Below are 11,138 nucleotides of genomic sequence, written 5' to 3'. Positions count from 1 at the left end.
TTCCTTTCTCTCTCAAATCGCTAAAGCACTCTAGGGTTTCTCTCTATGGACTGTTGGGTGCAAATGACGGCCATAAGGCCCTTTAAATAGGTCCCAAACCCGAGAAATTAGGGTTTCATTAAACAGCGTGGACTCGCCGAGTCCATATCCTGGACTCGCCGAGTCCAGACGAATCCCGCGTCCAGAATCGCGACCCTACTCGGCGAGTCTGAGCTCCAACTCGCCGAGTCCCCTCTCAAAACACCAAAAAAACAAAACAATAAAATACCTGGAAATCCGGGCTGTTACATGAATGCTTTGCTTAAATTGCATAGACTTCTATTGTGTAACTCAAGAATAAAGAATTGCTCGTCAAAGCCTTGCTAAATTACGAATACTACTTCTATTGTGGAACTCAAGAATTAAACAATGCTCATCAAAGCTTTACTAAATTGCATAGACTTATAATGTGGAACTCAATAATGAAAGAATGCTCATCAAAGCTTTGCCTAAAGTGCATAGACTTCTATTGTGGAACTCAAGAATTAAACAATGCTCATCAAAACTTTGCTAAATTTCATAGACTTCTAATGTTGAACTCAAGAATAAAACAATCCTCATCTAAGCTTTTTTTTAAATTGCATTCACTTCTATTGTGAAACTCAAGAATTAAACAATACTCATCGAAGCTTTGCTAAATTGCAAAGACTCTTCTATTGTGGAACTCAAGAACTAAACATTGGTCATCAATGCTTTGCTAAATTGCATAGACATCTAATGTGGAACCCAAGAATGAAACATTGCTCATGAAAGCTTTGCAAAATTGAATAGAGATCTATTGTGGAACTCAAGAATCAAACAATGCTCATCAAAGCTTTCCTTAAATTGCATAGACTTCTATTGTGGAACTCAAGAACGAAACGCTGCTCATCCAAGCTATGCCAATGTGCGTAGACTTGTAATGTGGAACTCATGAATGAAACAATTCTCGTCAAAGCTTCGCTTAAATTGCATAGACTACTATTGTGGAACTCAAAAATAAAGAAATGCTCATCAAAGCTTCGCTAAATTGCGAAGACTACTTCTATTATGGAACTCAAGAACTAAACAATACTCATCAAAGCTTTGCTAAATTACGAAGACCACTTCTATTGTGGAACTCAATAAAAAATGTTCATCAAAGCTTTTCTGAATTGCATAGACTTCTAATGTGGAACTAAAGAAAGAAACAATGCTCATCAAAGCTTTGCAAAAACTGCATACACTTCTATTGTGGAACCAAAGAATTAAACAATGCTCATCAAAGCTTTATTAAATTGCAACGACTACTTCTATTGTGGAACTCAAGAATTAAATAATGCTCATCAAGGCTTTGCTAAATTGCATAGACTTCTATTGTGGAACTCAAGTATTAAGAATTTCTCATCAAAGCATTGCCAAATTGCATACACTTCTAGTGTGGAACCCAAGAATGAAAGAATGCTCATGAATGCTTTTGTAAGTTGCATAGACTTTTATTGTTGTACTCAAGAATCAAACAATGCTAATAAAAGCTTTGCTTAAATTTTATAGAGTTCTATTGAGGAACACAATTAAAGGATACTCATCAAAGCTTCGCTAAATTGCATAGACTTCTAATGTAGAACACAATAATAAAACAATGCTCATCAAAGCTTTGCTTAAATTGCATAGACTTATATTGTGGAACTCAAGAATAAAGAAATGCTCTTCAAAGCCTTGCTAAATTGCGAAGACTACTATTATGGAACTGAAGAATTAAACAATGCTCATCAAAGCTTTGCTAAATTCAATCGACTTCTAATCTGAAACTCAAGAATGAAACAATGCTCTTCAAAGCTTTGCTTAAATTACATCCACTTCTATTGTGGAACTCAAGAATTAAATAATGCTCATCAAAGCTTTGATAAATTGCAAAGACTACTTCTATTGTGGAACTCAAGAACTAATCAATGCTCATCAATGCTTTGCTATATTGCATAGACTTCTAATGTGGAACCCAAGAATGAAACAATGCTTAAAATAGCTTTGCTAAATTGCATAGACCTCTATTGTGGAACTCAAGAACAAAACAATGCTCATCAATGCTTTGCTTAAATTGTATAGACTTCTATTGTGGAACTCAAGAATGAAACGATGCTCATTAAAGCTTTGCAAAATTGTGTAGACCTCAAATGTGGAAATCAAGAATGAAACACTGCTCGTCAATGCTTTGCTTAAATTGCATAGACTACTATTGTGTAACTCAAGAATAAAGAATTGCTCGTCAAAGCCTTGCTAAATTACGAATACTACTTCTATTGTGGAACTCAAGAATTAAACAATGCTCATCAAAGCTTTGCTAAATTGCATAGACTTATAATGTGGAACTCAATAATGAAACAATGCTCATCAAAGCTTTGCCTAAAGTGCATAGACTTCTATTGTGGAACTCAAGAATTAAACAATGCTCATCAAAACTTTGCTAAATTTCATAGACTTCTAATGTTGAACTCAAGAATAAAACAATCCTCATCTATGCTTTTTTTTAAATTGCATTCACTTCTATTGTGAAACTCAAGAATTAAACAATGCTCATCGAAGCTTTGTTAAATTGCAAAGACTACTTTTATTGTTGAACTCAAGAACTAAACATTGGTCATCAATGCTTTGCTAAATTGCATAGACATCTAATGTGGAACCCAAGAATGAAACATGCTCATGAAAGCTTTGCAAAATTGAATAGAGATCTATTGTGGAACTCAAGAATCAAACAATGCTCATCAAAGCTTTGATTAAATTGCATAGACTTCTATTGTGGAACTCAAGAACGAAACGCTGCTCATCCAAGCTTTGCCAATGTGCGTAGACTTGTAATGTGGAACTCATGAATGAAACAATTCTCGTCAAAGCTTTGCTTATATTGCATAGACTAGTATTGTGGAACTCAAAAATAAAGAAATGCTCATCAAAGCTTTGCTAAATTGCGAAGATTACTTCCATTGTGGAACTTAAGAACTAAACAATACTCATCAAAGCTTTGCTAAATTGCGAAGACCTCTTCTATTGTGGAACTCAATAAACAATATTCATCAAAGCTTTTCTGAATTGCATAGACTTCTAATGTGGAACTAAAGAAAGAAACAATGCTCATCAAAGCTTTGCAAAAATTGCATACACTTCTATTGTGGAACCAAAGAATTAAACAATGCTCATCAAAGCTTTATTAAATTGAAACGACTACTTCTATTGTGGAACTCAAGAATTAAATAATGTGTAACAACCCGAAGTTGCTCATCGCCGAAAACCCATTCTACCCGTATAACTCGCCGTATACCAAATCTTTCTGATGTCATTTTTGGGTTAAGTTAATCAAACTTATATGTTTAATTGATGCTAATGAGTGTCCAAACCCTTTAGGAATTCATGAAATTAGCCCAAAATGTTTAATTCATAAATTTAGAAATGTCCTTGCCGGGTTACGGTAACTTAATCGGGTGTGACCAAAAGCCCCGTTTAATGCCGGTATCGGGTAGAATTCCACCGTGTCCAAGTTTTGCGACCTATATAAACGTGTTTTACCTTTCATTTGAAGCTTTTTCTTCCTCTCTCTACTCTCTCTCTCTAACCTCTCTCCTAAATCAAAATTCAAGGGTCCAAAACTCAATTTTAAGGCCTCAAATCCCTAAGGTACCTTCCTAACCTTAATGTATAGCATATTTGGCCTCCAAATTCAGGATTTAATCATGATTTAAGGCCTTGAATGTGAGTTTACAGCCTTGGTTGAAGCTTAGGCCGTAAACACATAGTAAAGGGGTTTTTATGCCTTTAAACCCCTCCTAAACAATTTTGGGACTTAGATATGGCTAAATGTCTTCATGGAATGGACTTAAAACATTTTAGACATGGATTTTGAGGGATTTGAAGGAGTTTACGGCCAAGAAACATGCTTGGGCCATAAACTCATATATATATATATATATATATATATATATATATATATATATATATATATATATATATATATATATATATATATATATATATATATATGGGGTTTTTATGACCTTAAACCCTTACAAAACACTAATAAGGCTTAGATATGAATTTTAGAATATTGGTTTTAGCCTTAGAAGACCTTAAACATATTATTTGAGGGACAATTGAGAGTTTACGGCCAAGACTTATGCTTAGGCCATAAACCCTTCATATTGGGGTGTAAACTCCTTTAAAAGTGTTAAAATGCCACTTTAACACCCCTAAAGCCTTAGAATAAATTTTAGAAGTGTATACAAACAAGTTTTTGGCCTTAAAACATAATGAATCACACTCTAGGAGAGTTTACGGCCATGAGGGGGGTCTCATGGGCCGTAAACTCCAAAAACACCCCATAAGTCCCATAAAATTTCATGTAAGGCCTTGGAACAATTTTAGAAATCACATGTGATTTATTTGGAATCATTAACACAATTATTCATGGGTATATAGGAGTTTACGGCCATGAGTCCTGATGTGATCTCACCCAAAATTGAGGTTTGAACACGTTTCGCCCGATCGTTCTTTTGGTTACAGAATTGTAAAACAAAGGTGGAAACCGCGACCCGTTGTCTATAAAGAGACAAGAACCTTGGTATAAAACGCCACAATCAACCCACCAAATTGATTGATAAGTTTGAACGCCACAAGCTATGAAAACCTGATAAGTTTTAAAGTTCACAAAGAACGAAAAAAGAGTTAAAAACTCACAAATTGTATTCAAAACTTGATTGACTTCAAATGGATACAAATACCACGTTTTTATAGTGTGGGAAGAGCACCTAAAGAGCCACAAATTAAAGAAGTGTCTTTAATTTAAGGCATTTAACCCCCAAGTTTAAAATTATGAACCTAGACATGGTTTATCACAAGGTTCATGTAACCTAAGACCCTTTTATCTCCCCAACACTTATTTAGGATATATAAAAACGAAAATTACATAAAAAAAACGAAATGGGCTTATAAAGGCTCTTATTGTATCTTGTAAATCACTCTTGGACTTGAATTATGGTAATCCAACTTTGATTGGGTCCAATGGGTCTCTATACACTTTCTTGAGTACAAACTTCTCTAACCAATCCATTTAAAGCCTCTTTGAATGTTTTAGCTCGTGCCCTCGTAACTGGTCCATCTGGCATTTGATTTGGATCCTTTGTTGACAGTTGTGGGTTTGCATCATTCCCCTCCTCTTGAAAAGGATTTGTCCTCAAATCAGAACCTACATCAAAAGGAGCTAGATCAGTTACATTGAAAGTTGCACTAACGTTATACTCACCCGGCAGGTCCAATTTGTATGCATTGTCATTGATACGCTCTAAAACTTGGAAAGGACCGTCCCCTCTTGGAAGCAATTTTGAACGTCGTTGGGCTGGAAATCGTTCTTTTCTCATATGTAACCAAACCCAATCACCCGGTTCAAAAATCATCTTGCGTCGCCCTTTATTCGCTTGTTTTGAATATTGCTCCGTTCTTCTTTCTATATTTAGCTTTCTCATGTATCTGTTTCACAAATTCAGCCTTTTTGTTTCCATCTAAGTTAACCTGCTCAGAAAAAGGCAAAGGTGATAAATCCAAAGGAGTCAAAGGATTAAAACCGTATACAATTTCAAATGGTGACATTTTTGTAGCAGAATGAGTGGCACGATTGTATGCAAACTCAACATGTGGCAAACAGTCCTCCCATGTTTTGATGTTCTTCTTTATTAAAGCCCTCAACAAGGTGGACAAGGTCCTATTCACCACTTCTGTTTGACCATCCGTTTGTGGGTGGCAAGTTGTTGAAAACAAGAGTTTTGTCCCTAATTTTGCCCACAAAGTTTTCCAAAAATAACTCAAAAACTTAGAATCCCGATCTGAGACAATGGTTTTTGGCATTCCATGCAACCTGACAATTTCTCTAAAAAACAAATCAGCAATGTGAGATGCATCATTAGTTTTATTGCACGCAATAAAATGAGCCATTTTAGAAAACCTATCAACAATCACAAAAATAGAGTCCTTTCCACTTTTGGATCTTGGTAGACCCAACACGAAGTCCATTGAAATATCAACCCATGGTTCACATGGTATTGGAAGTGGAGTATATAAACCATGACGTTGAACCTTGGATTTGGCTTGCTTGCACACAATACAATTATTGCAAATTCTTCCAACATCCACCTTCATTTTTGGCCAAAAGAAATGTTCCTGCAAAGTAGATAATGTTTTTGCGATCCCAAAATGTCCCATAAGGCCTCCACTATGTGCTTCTCTAACCAAAAGCTCACGCAAGGAAGATTTAGGAATGCAAAGTCTTGATTCTTTGAACAAAAAACCATTATGTCAGAAAAACTTTTCAAAAGAGCATTGTTCACAAGCTTGGTAAATCTGACCAAAATCAACGTCATTGTGGTATAATTCCTTGATTTGTTCAAATCCTAGAATTTTGAAATCTAGAGAAGAAAGTAGAGAGTGTCTACGTGACAAAGCATCAACCACAACATTTTCCTTACCTTTCTTGTATCGGATGACATAAGGAAATGTCTCAATGAACTCCATCCACCTAGCATGTCTTTTGTTTAATTTGTGTTGTCCTTTTAGAAACTTTAAGGACTCATGATCTGAATGAATTACAAATTCTTTAGCCTACAGATAATGTTGCCATGTTTTCAATGCTCGGACCTAAGAATAAAGCTCTTTGTCATAAGTTGGGTAATTTAAAGTTGCCCCACTTAATTTTTCACTGAAATATGCCAAAGGTTTACCCTCTTGCATCAAAACAGCACCAATTCCAATTCCTGATGCATCAGATTCAATTTCAAATGTTTTGTCAAAATTAGGCAAAGACAACAAAGGAGCAAGAGTTATGTGAAACTTGAGTTGTTGAAAAGCATGCTCTTGTTCTTTTCCCCATTTAAACCCAACATTCTTTTTGATGATTTCTGTAAGTGGTGATGCTAAAGTGCTAAAATGTTTGACAAACCGGCATAAAAACTTGCCAAGCCATGAAAACTTCTAACTTCACTTATAGTCTTTGGAGTTGGCCAATCTTGGATGGCTTTTACCTTTTCTTCATCAACAGCCACTCCTTGGGAGCTCACCACATACCCAAGGAAAACAACTTGGTCAGTACAAAAGGTACACTTCTTCAAGTTAGCATATAGCCTTTCTTTCCTAAGCACACTCAAAACACATGTCAGATGCTCAAGGTGATCTTTTGGACACTTTGAATAAATCAAAATATCATCGAAGTAAACAACCACAAATTTGCCAATATATTCACGCAAAACATGGTTCATTAATCTCATGAAGGTACTAGGAGCATTAGTTAGGCTAAAAGGCATTACTAACCATTCATATAAACCATGTTTTGTTTTAAAAGCTGTTTTCCACTCATCACCTTCTTTCATGCGAATTTGGTGATACCCGCTTTTTAAATCAATTTTGGAAAAAAGTTTTGCTCCATACAACTCATCAAGCATATCATCGAGTCGGGGAATGGGATGACGATACTTTACCGTAATATTGTTGATGGCACGACAATCTACGCACATTCTCCAAGAACCATCCTTCTTTGGCACCAACAAGACTGGAACGACACAAGGGCTCATACTTTCTTGAACCAATCCCTTTGCAAGTAACTCTTCAACTTGCCTTTGTAGCTCCTTGGTTTCTTCAGGGCTTGTTCTATAGGCTGGTTTGTTGGGAATAGACGCCCCAGGCATAAAGTCAATTTGGTGTTCAATCCCACGAATTGGTGGCAATCCATTTGGAACATCTTCAGCAAACAAGTCTGCAAATTCCTGTAAGAGAGAGGTAACATCGCTCGGAAGAGTTCCGGCCGAAATGTTAGTGGCTATTGGAGCTTCTTTGAACAAAAGAAGCACAAAATGCATTTCTGATTTAAAAGCTTCTTTTATCTTACTTTTTTTTGCCAGTGCAATATATTTATTTTCCTTTTTTTCTTTCCCTCTTGTTTTCATGTTTTCTTTGTTTTTTTCACTCTCTTTTTTTTGTTCACTTTCTTTTTTTTGTTCATTTTCTTCTGTTTTCTCACTCATTTTTTTTGTTCATCATCTTTTTTTTCTCACTCTCTTTTTTTTCCTTCGCTCTCTTTTTTCGCATCTTGTTGAAGTTTTACTTGATCTTGGTAAACTTGAATTGGTGACATTGGTACAAGAGTTACCGGTTTTGTTTTGCAAACAAAAGTGTATTTGTTAGTGAAACCGTCGTGACTTATGTTCATCATCTTTTTTTTCTCACTCTCTTTTTTTCCTTCGCTCTCTTTTTTCGCATCTTGTTGAAGTTTTACTTGATCTTGGTAAACTTGAATTGGTGACATTGGTACAAGAGTTACCGGTTTTGTTTTGTAAACAAAAGTGTATTTGTTAGTGAAACCGTCGTGACTTACGTGTCTATCATATTGCCATGGTCTACCTAGCAGCAAGTGAGTGGCTTGCATAGGAACAACATCACACAACACCTCGTCTTCATATCTTCCAATCCGAAATGAAACCATCACCTGTTTTGTAACTCGCACCTCACCACTATCATTGAGCCATTGAAGTTTGTATGGTTTTTGATGCTTCATCGTGGGTATACCTAACTTTTCAACCATGGAAGTACTTGCAACGTTAGTACAACTCCCACCATCAATTATAACACTACATACCTTGCCTTGAACATAGCAACGAGTATGAAATATATTCTCCCTTTGGGCATCGTCTCCCTCCTTGGATTGAATGTTTAGAGCTCGTCTTGCAACCAACAAATCACCTTGAACAGCCACCTCTTCATCATCACTACAATCTTCCGGTGAAACTATAGAATCTGATTCATCCGTTTCGATCTCGCCATTTTCTCTAACCACAATGGTAAGCTTATTTGGTCATTGACTTGCAATATGACCCCTTCCTTGACACTTGAAACACTTTATGTCACGATTCCTAAAAGTAGAAGAATCAGTTTTTCCTTTTGAAGAGTTTGTTGTTTTAGGATTAGATTTGGAATTAGAAGAAGAAGTAGGTGTATTTTCTGATTTTTTTGAAGTACTAGCCTTCCAAGTGTTATTTCGAGACCCGCCACCTCTTTTTAATTGTTTTTCAATTTTAACAGCCATATGGACCATGTCTTCAATTTCAACATAATGTTGCATCTCAACGCGATCACGAATTTCAAGATTTAATCCATTTAAGAATCTGGCCATGGTTGCCTCAGGATCCTCCTCAATATTGGCACGAACCATCATAACCTCCATTTCTTTGAAGTAATCATCAACACACTTGCTGCCTTGTTTTAAGCTTTGAAGTTTATTGTGGAGATCACGAAAGTAATGACTTGGCACAAACCGTCTTCGCATGACACTCTTCATTTCATCCCATGTCTCAATAGGCCTTTCTCCATTTCTCCGTCTAGTGATTAGAAGTTGATCCCACCATGTTAGTGCATAATCAGAAAACTCAACTACGGCTAGTTTTACCTTCTTACGGTTGGAATATTCATGACAATCAAATATGAACTCCATTTTTGTCTCCCATTCAATGTACGCGTCCGGGTCTGATTTGCCTTTGAAAGAAGGAACTTTCATTTTAATAGAACTTAAATTGTCATCTCTTCGTGACCTCCTTCTATTTGGTCGCCTTTCAGGTTCCCAACCATCATCCTCCTCTTCCCCGTTAGAAACCTGTGATGATGCTCGAGATCGAGTTCTTTGTACTTGTGCCTCCATTCGGTCCATTCTTTCATGTACTTGGTTAAATTCATTTGTCATCAAACGTCGCATCTCATCCATCATAGCTTGAACTTGAAGGTTTGGTGGGGGGTTTTGATCACCCATCTTATATTTCTGCCAAAAAATAATAATAATAATAATAATAATAATAATAATAATAATAATAATAATAATAATAATAATAATAATTTACTTCCTCCCAACACTCACTCACGTGTTTCTCTCAAAAATAGCTCACTCAACCCTCGTGTATCCCTCGAATGGCTTTTACCCTCTTTTAGTCTCACCACACAGCCTTTTACCACTCCCTTTTAACTCTTAAAGTTCTAAACAAACTAAAGAAGCAATTATCAAATTTGAACTTGTGGCCTTGAGGAATTCAAACTTACCAAACAAATCAAAAGAAATTGTATCCAAATTAAAGTAACCTCAATACACGAAAAGAAAGCCAAACAAACTTGGCTTTGCTAATGATGAAGCAAACAATGGGTTATTATTTTTTTTTTTTGAAAAAAAAGACTACACTTGCAATTCAAATTGACTTTATAGAAAAAAAAGGCTTTACTTGTTCCTCCTCTTCTTTCTTTCTTTTTTTTTTCCTTTTTTTGTTTTTTTTTCTTTGTAAATCTTTTTTTTTTTGTAAATATTTTTTTTTTGCTTTTTTTTTCTTTCTTTTTTTTTTTTTGCTTCTTTTCGTTTTTTTTTTTTTTTACCTTTGATTTTTTTTTTGAGGAAACTAATAGCCAAATGAAAACATAAAGGAAACAAAAGAAATGTAGAATATAGAAGTTTGACAACTTAGAAATTCAAAAGTCGCTAGTAAGAACCTTGACAACTTGTGACAAGACCCGCTACCAATATGCGTCTTAGAACTCAAGTAATCAAGGAAGAAAACAAAATAGATATGCAACACAAAGAACTGGCTTTGATACCAAATGATGTGATCTCACCCAAAATTGAGGTTTGAACACGTTTCGCCCGATCGTTCTTTTGGTTACAGAATTGTAAAACAAAGGTGGAAACCGCGACCCGTTGTCTATAAAGAGACAAGAACCTTGGTATAAAACGCCACAATCAACCCACCAAATTGATTGATAAGTTTGAACGCCACAAGCTATGAAAACCTGATAAGTTCTAAAGTTCACAAAGAACGAAAAAATAGTTAAAAACTCACAAATTGTATTCAAAACTTGATTGACTTCAAATGGATACAAATACCACGTTTTTATAGTGTGGGAAGAGCACCTAAAGAGCCACGAATTAAAGAAGTGTCTTTAATTTAAGGCATTTAACCCCCAAGTTTAAAATTATGAACCTAGACATGGTTTATCACAAGGTTCATGTAACCTAAGACCCTTTTATCTCCCCAACACTTATTTAGGATATATAAAAACGAAAATTACATAAAAAAAAAACG

The 11,138-nt window shown here is 35.5% G+C and overlaps 1 pseudogene; it reads right to left on the bottom strand.

The window, feature by feature from the left end:
- Nucleotides 1–5,054: 5,054 nt before the first annotated feature.
- Nucleotides 5,055–9,836, bottom strand: LOC128132344 (uncharacterized; annotated as a pseudogene).
- Between the last annotated feature and the right edge of the window lie 1,302 nt (nucleotides 9,837–11,138).

Source organism: Lactuca sativa, chromosome 2 (assembly GCF_002870075.4).
Source record: "Lactuca sativa cultivar Salinas chromosome 2, Lsat_Salinas_v11, whole genome shotgun sequence".
Classification (NCBI taxonomy): domain Eukaryota; kingdom Viridiplantae; phylum Streptophyta; class Magnoliopsida; order Asterales; family Asteraceae; genus Lactuca; species Lactuca sativa.
This window is presented reverse-complemented; position numbering and strand designations above follow the sequence as displayed.